This window comes from Pteropus alecto, unplaced genomic scaffold (assembly GCF_000325575.1).
Source record: "Pteropus alecto unplaced genomic scaffold, ASM32557v1 scaffold117, whole genome shotgun sequence".
NCBI lineage: Eukaryota > Metazoa > Chordata > Mammalia > Chiroptera > Pteropodidae > Pteropus > Pteropus alecto.
In genome coordinates this window covers 1,915,657-1,924,619 of record NW_006440642.1, presented here as the reverse complement: position 1 = coordinate 1,924,619, position 8,963 = coordinate 1,915,657, and the positions used below count along the sequence as shown (strand labels likewise).

Genomic DNA, 8,963 nt, shown 5'->3' with positions numbered 1-8,963 from the left:
CTTACTCCTGACACAGTTCTCAAGCCACTTTCTAATAAATCCGATTTAAAAAATTTGCTGTATTACTTAGAAGCAGACTATTGTGCAATAAAGATCAACCGTTACTACTAACCAAATGCTTTATACTCATCAAAATGGATACAGCACTAAAAAGTTAAAAATAAATCTCTTGGGAGGGGGAATGAGGAGTGACTGATAATGGGTACAGGTTTTTTGGAGGGAACGATAAAAATGTTCTAATACAAGATAGTGGTGATGGTTGCACGACTTTGCAAATATACAAAAAAGCTGTGGAAGTGTATACTTTAAAAGGGTGAATTTTATGGCATGTGAATCATATCTCAATAAGCTGTTAAAAAAATCAATCGCTTAGCCATTGTTTACATCATTGTGAAGCAAGTACTAGTATTTCCCCTACGTTGCTGCAAATGAGGCTAAGGCTCAGGGAACTTCAGTGACCCTCCCAGTTCATTCACCTCATAAAAGTCAGAGATAAGACTGGAACTCAGGACTGCAGACACCAGCACCCATGCTGCTTCCACCTCACCCCTCTAGTGTGTTCACCAGCCCTGCCTCAAGGCCACAGGGAAACTGGACTCAGCACTATTTAGACAGCACTGAGCTATGGCTACAGCTTGTTTAAAGCTCTTCTTTTTAGCACCTTCCCCTCTGGCACCTTCTTCCCTCTAATCACCCTCCCTCATATGCTAACTACCCTGGTTGTTCAGGGCCACTGCTCACTCTATTTTACAAGCATTCTCGCCAAGAAATATAAAAAGATACATCTACGGCCATGCCACCCTGAACAAGCCCGATCCCGTCTGATCTCGGAAACTAAGCAGAGTCGGGCCTGGTTAGTACTCGGATGAGAGACCACCTAGGAAGACCAGGTGCTGTAGGCATAAAACATAAAATAAAAAAATAAGGGATTGTAAGCTGACAAGGTCCTTGCGATCTACGAGGTCAACCAAGGGTTGCTGCACCTAAAAAAATTTTTTAAAAATTTTAAAAAGATATTTGACTCATATAACCCAACATATAACATGACTGCAAGTAGTTTTTCCCACATTGCCAAGTACCCCAACTCCCAAATGCCCCTATCCCTCTTAGGATGGCCAGGGTGTGGGACATCTTCCTTTGGGGCTCCATCAACTGGGGAATTTTCAATTGACAGCACCACACACTTATGGGAGGTCTTCTATGAACCAGTAATTTTGAGGAATGCTTGAGTGTGTTCTTACTTAAACTTTCTAACAATCCATAGAACATGAGCACTCAGGAATGCATTTCACAGATAAGGAAGCTGAAGCTCAGAGAGATTAGGTAAACTACTCAAGTTCTTGCAGATTATTTTCCTGATTTTGTATATGCGTTTGCTCCTCAGAATTCTTCATGAGGTATACCACAGGCCTGGAGCAGAGGAGGAGTTCAAGGAGGGAATGGAAAAGGAATAAATGAAAGCCACTTTGCCAACTTGCCCAAGGGCCTTTTTCCTTTAAGTAAGATTTGTGAATCAGCCCTCAACTTCAGCACATGTGTGTGTGACAGCAAGGCTCACCCTGGGGCTTTCATTTCCAAGAAGAGAAGAGTACCAACAGCCTTGCATTGGCAGAGCTTGGGCATAAAATTGGCAGAAGGAGGATACGGGAAGCAGGAGAGGTATGGCTTCATCTTCTTAGAAACAACACAACTGCCTAAATATCTACTGAGGTGATGGAAGCCAGGCACCCTGAGAAAGGAATCCCCCGGGAGAGTTTGGAGGTGACTGAGTGTCAAGGAAACTCACAAACTACAGAAGAAAAGGGAAAGTTGGAAAAACCACAGCCTGGCAAGATGTAGAAACTCTCTTGCAAAACGAACATTATATCATGTCATTTACCATAACTTTCTACCTTTCAAAATAGATTGTAGGTAGCTGGACACTGGGCCCTCTGCCAGCACTGTGGTCACTGTTGGCTCCAGTGCCATTGATGCCACAGGACACTGGATGTCCAATGCCTTAGCCGTTAGCCTCACCAGAAGCAATTCCAATTACACTGTTCAGTCTGGATTTAAAAGTCTCAGGTGAGGATCTGATTGGCTGTATTTAGTTCATATGTTTGTGCTCCAACACCAGAGGTCGAGAGGAGCTTATCTTCTCAGCGTCCACAGTGGGAGCCTCACACAAGGGGTAGAATTCTCCACAATCAGGCCGCAGGCTCAGATGCCACACAACTATGACAAAAACGTGTCTACTAGAATAGAGACAATGATATCTATTTCTCCAGGTTGCTGGGAGCATCGAAGAAGATAATTCTCTTATTCTACCATGATACACTGTGTTATCTATAATATTCTTAGCACCGTGCTGTGTTGGGTAACATCTCTAAGTCCTTGCACATGAAAAGCATTCAATGATAACTAGCTTAAAAGAAGGTGTGAAATGGGAGAGGAGGGGCGGGGGAATGACCCTTAGGAGGGTTTCTCAGTTGAGCACTCTATTGAGCTCTGACCTCTGAGTTTCCTGGAAGCCAAGGGGAATAGTTCTAATAACAATAACCATAAATAGCTGACTTGTTGGGTACTGTCTATGTACCGGGCATATTGCTAAACATTCTATATGTATTATCTCAATCTTAATCCTTGTGACAACTCTATAAAGTAGATATTATTATAACTCTGATGTTATAGATTATGAAAAAAATGTTCAGCATGGTTAAGTAACTTGGTCAAGATCATCCAATTAGTAAATGGTAGTGCTGGGATTTGACCCATATCTTTCTGACCCCAGAGCCCAAACTATTAATCACTGCTCTGTAATCCTCACCAGCACCAAATGTCTGGAATGAACTACTAAGGAGCTGCCAGCTTCCACTGCTGTGGGCCAAGCTTTAGCAAAGCTCCACTGAGTCCAACCCTTGCAATACAGTGTTAAAGCTTCCGTATTTTCCACATTTTTGTTTGCTGGGCTGGTCTGCATTTTGTATAACTGATTTAATTTTTCCCTTTCGTATCCTCGCCTTAAGAATAGTGACAAATGTCACTGAGAAGTAAGTGAGAAGGTGCTCAGGATGGACAGGGAGGGAGCGCAACCACTTACCCGATCATGGCAGATCTGCCTTGGCAGACACCCTGGCAGGAGATGGGCCTTTAAGTATCAGTTCTCATTAATTCTTGAAACCAGACCTTCCCTGACACAACGGTAATGGAGACAAGGTTGATTTTATGCTAAAAAATGTTGAGGTTGGAAGGGACCTTAGAATCATCTGGTCCAGTTATTTTCAAGTATTTTGAAAGCAGTAGAATCCACACTTTAAAAGAAATTTTCACAAAAGCCCAGTCAAATAGAAGTACTCTGGCTGAAGAGAGGCTGCAGACCCAGAGCAGTCTGGAACCACTGAGTCCAACCCTTGCAATACAGTTGAGGAAACTGAGGCCTACAAGTGAGAGTGATTATCCAAGGGCACACGGCCATTCAGTGGCAGAGCCAGCTCCCAGATCCATCCCCCAGGCCCTCGTCCAGTGCCTTCTCTGTGAGGGCACCGCTCCTTGGCTCCTTCCAGCTCAACACTCCACACCCAGACTCCTCTGCATGCAAGTAAAACAGAAGGAGCTGTTGCATTCAAAATTCTGGAAGACACTGGAGCACGAGGAGTACCTCTCTGAGACCTCTCTAACAGAGTGGAATGGAGCAGGGTGAGATGTCCCCTCCCTCATTGCCATAGGCAGCTATGCAGGGTTGGCATCATGTCAACTCTGCTTCAAGAGGACACGGTAGAATTACTGATGATGTCTGGGGGAGGCAGGGTGGCCTCACGATACATATCCAGTGGAAACAGCAGTGGCTTCTGTGTGGTCAGGGTCCCAACAGAAAGAAAATGGTGTCTCAAATCGAATATGTGAGGAGAATCTGAAAGACCATTTACAAAGATGTGGGTGGTGTTAAGGGAAACCTACAAGGGATGGTGGAACATCAGGAGGGCTAGCAACAGCAAGCAGTTCTTACCTCTCCTAGACCTGAGGAGACAAGTGAAGGAGTAGTTAGAATATGGGCCACCTGACAAGAACTGCAGACTTTCTTATGGGAATCAGGCAACTCACAGCAGGGAGGGAGCAGGGAAAAAAACACCGTGACCTCACACTCAACTTCCCTTCAGAGATTTTCTTGGCTGAAATTGACCAGAAGCCAAGGCAAAGTAGCCTGAATGATGCAATTCATAAAGGTCAGCAGTGCAGGATACCAAGCATGACTGAGGAGGATAGGGAGGGGATCTGGAGGGGTAAGCAGAATTTATCCAACACAGTGCCATCCCGCAGAAGCAGAGTGTCCAGTAGACCTTAGGAAGAGCTGGCTATGCTTATTCATGAGCAGACACGAGCCACCCTAGGAACTCCCAGAAATTTGCAGGGGGCACGTGCACTTTGCAGGGACAGATGTTGGGAAGAACTTGAGAAACGAGGACACGAATGTGACCTCATTGTACCCATGAGGCCTGGGAAAACTCACATACTTTCTTACTAAAATCCAGCTCGTCTGAAGTTGGCAGTGGAGGGAGAATGCCCTGGTCACAAAGCCAGGCGAGGCTGAGAAAGGCTCCCTTTGCCCTTGGAGACCTCTTCATCTCCTGTACTCTCTACAAACGGCAACCTCAGGAGAGTGGGCTTCCTTCTTGCCTTTCATATCTGCAATACCGCAATGCAGTTCTGATACTAACTATCCCAGCTCCATAAGTTAAGGGCACAGTCTCCAACAAGACTGTTATGTTTCATATGCCAGCCACAAGTTCAGGGATCCCCAGGCCACCCTTTCTTCTGATCAACTGGCTGTACACTTGGGGGTTCTGACTACCCTCTCAGGGTGATAATTCACTAGAATGACTCACAGAACTCAGGAAAGTGCTGTATTTACAATCTTGTCTTTGTTATAAAGGACACAAACCAGCACTAGCCAAGTGAGGAGGCCCACAGGGAGAAGTCTGGGATGGTCCTGAACTTGGAGCTTCCAGGTCCTCTCCACGTGGAATCCAGGGCACCCTCCCAGCACACAGATGTGTTCACCTGCCAGGAAGTTAGCCCAAGCCTCAGTGTCCAGAGCTTTCAGGGGGGTTTCATTACAGAGGCATGATCTATTGAATCACTGGCCAGATGATTGAACTCAATTTTTAGCGCCTCCATCCCTGGGGATTTTTATCACCTGGCTTAAAACTCTAACCCTCAGCTTAACACCCTCAGGTTGCATTCATGTTGTGGAAAATGGCAAGATAATCTTCTTTATCCATTAATCCACCAGTGGGCACTTAGCTTATTTGCCTATCTTGGCTATTGTAAATAATTTTGCAATGAACATAAAGGTGCATATATCTTTTTGAATTAGTGTTTTTGTGTCTTGTGAACAAAAACTCAGAAGTGAAAGAGCTGGATCATATAGTAGTTCTGTTTGTATTTTTTTGAGGAACCTCCATACTGTTTTCCATGGTGGCTGCACCAGTTTATGTTCCCGCCAACAGTGCACGAGGGTTCCCTTTTCTCCACATTCTCGCCAATACTTGGTTGTCAATTTATTGATAATAGTCATTCTAACAGGTGTGAGGTGATATCTCATTGTGTTTTTGATTTGCATTTCCCTGACAATTAGTGATGCTGAACATCTTTTCATGTGCCTATTGGCTATCCATATCTCTTCTCTGGAAAAATGTCTATCCTCTGCACATTTTTTAATCAGGTTGTTTGTTTTTATATTGTTGAGTTGTATGAGTTTATTATATATTTTGAATGTTAACCTCTTATTGAATATGCAATTTACAAATATCTTCTCCTGTTCAACAGGTTGCCTTTTGTTTTGTTGATTGTCTCCTTCGCTGTGCAGAAACTTTTTAGTTGTCCATTTGTTTATCTTTGCTTTTGTTTCCCTTGCCTTTTGGAGTGAGATCCAAATAGATACCACTAAGACCTATGTCAAGGAGTTTAGCATTACGTTAAATGAAATAAGCTACATGGATACCATACGATATTACTTTTATGTAGACTCTAAAAAACAACAATAAAACAAAATAAAACAAAAACAAACTCATAGATACAGAGAACAGAGGGGAAAGGGATTGGGGGATGGTGAAACGGGTGAAAAAGGTGAACTGTATGGTGATGAATGATAACTAAACCACAGAGGCGAACACTGCGTAGTGTATATAAATATCGAATTATAGTGTTGTACACATGAAATATACCAATTTTACCACCATTAAAAAAAAGCCTCAACTCTTATCACGTGATTGGTCTTTCTGGTACCACCAGCCCCCATCTTGAAACTATCTAGGGCCCACTAGGAATCACCTCATTAGCATAAACTCAGGTAGTCCCGGGGGCCCAGTCTGAATAAGACACTCCCATCATTCAGAAAATTCCAAGAGTTTAGAAGCTTTATCACAGAAATCCAGGACAAAGACCAGATAAATTATTATACAACCATATCCCATGGCATGGCTATCACAAGGCCGAAACATTTAAGCTAGACTGACTGAAGGCTAGTGTTGCCATGGCTTGGGTTTTCCTTGGATCCCAACCTACTATGACTTTAGTGACTGCCTAGAGTGCTATGTAGAGGATTCTGAGGCTACATCTTGAAAGAGTGATATGATTCAGTGGTCACGACAGCCTTGTCTTAGAAGAAGATGTATAGCTCTCATGCTATACATGTTGGGTACTTGCTAACCCTGGGCTAGGGGATTTTTTAAAAAGAGAATAACTATTTGCACTTTAGCTCCTGTCCTAATGCCATGTAGCAGATGCTATGTTTAACCTTCACCACCCAGGAGGTCATGTCTTTTCATTTCTCCTCTTTAAAATCTAGAGTCATGAAAGGGAGACTCAGAGAGAGATGGGAGTACTTCACCTGCCCCCTGAATTCTAATTTCCAAGCTAAAGAATCACTTCTACCCCATGACCGTCCTAGTGAATGTGGGCCTTTTCAGGGAACATCATGTTAACCTACATGCGGGGCTGATATTCAGCTGATATGTACTAGTTGCCATGCCAATTGTTAAAATGTTGAAACACCTCGTGCTGTCTGGTAAATGATTGTTGCTCCCTCCTCCTGGAGTGCCCTTCTACCATTTTGATTTGCCTGCCCGCTTCAGCCCCCCTGGGACCGGGATGGCTACTCATAGTAATTTTCAAATCCCAGTGCAAAATGCAGAAGCCCTTGTTAAAAATTATCAAGAATTTCAAGTCGGTGACATCAGAGCATTTAAGCAAGCACATCCCTTACCCCCATCAATGCAGGGATCATGGAGTGTGACTGAGAAATAAATTTATTTTAAGACACTGATGTTGGAGGGTTGATTGCTACTGCAGCATAACTCAGTGCATCCTGACTAATTGTACCAATGCCCTACAAGTTCCTACACATTTTGACTGTCCCCCTACCTAAGTTGTTGTCTCCTTGACACTCCCCCTCCAAAACAACAACAACAACAACAACAACCAGAGTTGTTTTCTTGGGAAGAACATAGCATGACTGTTATCAGAAATTCTATCTCAAATTTACACAAGGCACAGCAATATTACCAAACCCTATTTTTAACACAGGAATTTTGCCAGTATAATGAAACAGATGCTTTCTACCAACATTCAGATAAAATAATAAAATGTGTATTTTTAAACTTGTTTAAATACACCACCACCAAATAGAAGTAAGTATGTTTCACTGGATGCTTTTCTTTAGTCAGTGCTTTTCTTCCTCTCGCTTTTCCTGGATCTGATATAAAGCAGCTCAAGGAGGAAGGGGAGAAAAGTAGTAGGTTTGGCTTTTATTGATTTGTGCAGGTAACTCCTTCCTGGAGGAGTAATGAGTTAGCAGAAGAAAAGAACAAAGCCCTGGGGAATGCTGGCCTCAGAGGAGGCTCCCAGCACTTTCACTCCCTCCCCACTTCTCCCTTTCCTACTCTACCCCACGGAGGAGGGGCACTGAGGTGGATTTGTCAGCATCAGGGTTTGAGAGGAATAAAGTGTTCAAAATTAAAAATAAACATAGGTGGAGGTTCAGGGTGGGAGTGAAAGGACATGATAAAAGTTAGATCACGGGGGATTTTTAGGGCAGTGAAACTGTTCTGTATGGTGCTGTAATGACGGATGTCATTATGCATTTGTCAAAACTCATAGAATGTACAACACAAAGAGTGACTCCTAATGTTAGTTATGGATTTTAATTAACAATAATGTATTGATATTAATTTATCACTTGTAACTAATATATCACATTAATGCAAGATGTTGATAATAGTGGAAACTTGGTGGGGATAAGGGTGTATAAAGAAATTCTGTATTAGTCTCTAGCCATGCTACCCTGAACAAGCCCTATTCTGTCTGATCTTAGAAGCTAAGCAAGGTTGGGCCTGGTTAGTACTTGGATGGGAGACCACCTAGGAAGACCAGGTGCTGTAGGTGTAAAATATAAAAAAATAAGAGATTGTAAGCTGACAAGGTCCTTGCAATCTGTGAGGTCAATCAAGTGTTGCCCTGCCTAAAAAATAAAAAAATTTAAAAAGAAGAAATTTTGTATTTTCCACTTTTTCTGTAAACCTAAAACTGTTCAAAAAGAAGTGTGCTGATTTTTTAAAAGTAATAATAAATGCATGTTATTATAAATAAATATATAATAAAATGCTCTCATTCTTGTTTGTCACTGCCTGTTATTATGCCTTCTCAGATTGGGCCACTCCTAATCAACAGAATAGATAGAGATTTTGTTGTGAGCTTGGGAGAAAGACCAAAAGAGATCACCTGGCCTGCAGTGACTTTGGACCCAAGGCCACCAAGTACAACTAATTGCCCAGGTGGTACACTGAACAGGGTGCCACATCAAAGAAGGTACCTTGACCTTATAGATATTAGGGCTTTGCATGTATTTATTACACAAAATCCAAGAAGTGCCATTTCCTGAGTGTTGCTTCCTGAATGGCAGAACTAATGTCATGTGAGAGAGTCTA

General features: G+C 42.7%; 2 pseudogenes; both read left to right on the top strand.

The window, feature by feature from the left end:
• The first annotated feature begins 783 nt into the window (after positions 1-783).
• On the top strand, positions 784-902 carry LOC112484550 (annotated as a pseudogene).
• A 7,400-nt stretch (positions 903-8,302) lies between these two features.
• Positions 8,303-8,421, top strand: LOC112484563 (annotated as a pseudogene).
• The last annotated feature ends 542 nt before the right edge of the window (positions 8,422-8,963 follow it).